Here is a 2,845-nt window from a genome sequence, read left to right as displayed (position 1 = left end):
GACGCACTCTTGAGAGTTGCGTTCAGCCAGATCAACGCAGGTTTGATGTCTGTGTTTAAATGATAGAACACACTCCTGAGAGTTGCGTTTGAATTCTGAAACGCACTCCTGAGAGTTGCGTTCAGCCAAATCAACACAGTTTTGAGGTCTACGTCTTGGTGTTGAAACATGCCTCTGAAGGCTACGTTCTATCTGGGAAACGCACACCTGAGGGTTGCGTTTAGCTGGGCTTTTGCAGAGCTCATGTTGAGGCTCATAAACGCGGAGTTCGCGTTGATTGGGTGATCGGCGTTTTTGGCGTCGTGCCGAAATCGAGTCTTCTCCTTCAGAGAGGGGACTGTATGAACAGTGCAACTCCCATGGGAGATAGTTTTTAGATGATTTGGCTACAACCGGAGGTTTAGTCTCCTCAAAAACTGTGTGGATCTTACGCATAGCCTTGGGGCTAAGGGATCCGGAGGAGATGGCCTCCTCGTACTTGGAGGGGACTGTATGAACAGTGCAACTCCCATGGGAGATAGTTTTTAGATGATTTGGCTACAACCGGAGGTTTAGTCTCCTCAAAAACTGTGTGGATCTTACGCATAGCCTTGGGGCTAAGGGATCCGGAGGAGATGGCCTCCTCGTACTTGGCTTGATCAAACTCGATAATCAGAGTTTCAACGGTCGTTCCAGTGAGATGAACGTCGGTTGGAAATTTGCAGTAAAAGAAATAATGAAAGAAAAATTTGAATTGTATTCCTCTCAAAATCAATTACAATTTGGATTCCGATTACAAAAGAGAGGAGAATGAATTTGATTCTCCCCTTTATTTAATTCTGGGTTCTTCACGGTGGCGATGAGATGCCTCCCTCGAATGCTCGCGTCGAGTTTGCTTCTCGTTGACGATCCGAACGTCTTGATTCACTGGAACGATGTCAAGTTTTGAAATAACTCTTGACGAGTTGATAACTCTGAACGAGTTTTAGAAGAACTTGCAGAGCAAGTTTTGAACTCTGATCGAGTTGATAACTCTGAACGAGTTTGAACTCTTGAAAAAGAGTTGATTTGACGCTGTGGAGAACTTGCGTGGCAAGTTTTGAAATAACTCTTGACGAGTTTTAGAAGAACTTGCAGAGCAAGTTTTGAACTCTGATCGAGTTGATCACTCTGAACGAGTTTGAACTCTTGAAAAAGAGTTGATTTGAACCGAAAGTTCGGTTAATAAGCCAAGGAAGAAGCTCCTGTTGCTGGTCTCCAAAACTCCTTGTTGCTGCAGAACGCGGCAAGATGCTCGATCAAGGATCCCCAAAAAGTCAGCCAAAAAAGAGCCCCTGAACTCAGTTGAGTTTCCCCCTATTTATAGGGGATTTAGGGGTGTAACCGCCCCCTTAAATCTCTCCTTAATGAGGGTTTAATGGGGTCTAACTGCTCCCCATAAATCTCTCCATGATAGGGTAGTGATCCCCTAAAATCTTGGGGAGAAAACGGTTCTGGAACCGTTCAAATCGTGCTTGAACGAGTTAAACGCTGAAAACAGCGTTCTGGGCTCGAACTGTGCGTTTCTGGACCTGAAACGCACAGTTGAGGTTGAAAAACGCACAGCTGGGGCTGAAAACGCACAGTTGAGGCTGAAAACGCACAGCTGGGCCTGTAAACGCACAGTTGAGGCTGAAAACGCACAGCTGGAGCTGAAAACGCACAGCTGGAGCTGAAAAACGCACAGCTGGGCTGAAAACGCACAGTTGAGGCTGAAAACGCACAGCTGAGGCTGAAAACGCACAGCTGAGGCTGAAAACGCACAGCTGAGGCTGAAAACGCACAGCTGAGGCTGAAAACGCACAGCTGAGGCTGAAAACGCACAGCTGAGGCTGAAAACGCACAGCTGAGGCTGAAAACGCACAGCTGAGGCTGAAAACGCACAGCTGAGGCTGAAAACGCACAGCTGGGCCTGTAAACGCACAGTTGGCCTGTTTCAGGCTAAAAACGCACAGTTTGTGCTGTTTTAGAGATGAACTCTGCGTTTTAGGCTGAAAACGCAGAGTTGTGCCTGTTTAAAGGCTGAAAACGCACAGTTGTGCTGTTTTAGAGATTAACTCTGCGTTTAGATGTTGAAAACGCAGAGTTGGCCTGTTTAAAGGCTGAAAACGCACAGTTGTGCTATTTTAGAGATTAACTCTGCGTTTTGATGTTGAAAACGCAGAGTTAAGCCTGGGCGTTTTGACTCTGTAATGCAGAGGCGAACCTTAGGCGGGCTTGGCGGGCTTCAGGCTAAGTCCAATGTTCTGACGAAGTCCAGTCTTGCAGACGGACTTCAGAACATAATTTGCTGCGAAGAACAGGTCATAACTTTCAAACCGTAAGTCGGAATTAGACGAATTATATATGAAAATCGGCTATCTCGACGAGACGGAGCCATCTGAACCGAGCCAAAGGCTTCGGTTCGCTTCCTCCGTTTTGCCAAATTCCTTACGGTTTGAGAGATATCTGCATTTTAATATGAAGAGACCGTCAATTTGTAGTCTCTTTTGCTAGAGCTTTGCACAGATCGTCCTCTTGTAATCTTCGTCTTGGCTCCTTGAAAATATGAGAGTCGTCAGATTGTAACTCCCGATGTTGATTGTGAAGGCTATTGAATTGGAGTTTTCATCAGTTGTCGTGAAGGTCCTCAAATTGTAGCCTACTGGAAGTCGTCAGATTGTAACTTCCATCATCGGTGTTTGATGGGGGATCAACTATCTATTGTGATTTTTAGACAGCCTACAACCACTATTCACCAGATTCTCAAAACTAGAGAACCATTCCCTTCTAGGACACACATGATAGGTCGCACCACTATCCAACATCCATTCAGATTCCTCCGAAT

The sequence above is a fragment of the Asparagus officinalis genome, chromosome 2 (assembly GCF_001876935.1).
Source record: "Asparagus officinalis chromosome 2, Aspof.V1, whole genome shotgun sequence".
Classification (NCBI taxonomy): Eukaryota; Viridiplantae; Streptophyta; class Magnoliopsida; order Asparagales; family Asparagaceae; genus Asparagus; species Asparagus officinalis.
The sequence above is the reverse complement of the archived record's forward strand: the minus strand, read 5'-3'. Positions refer to the sequence as shown.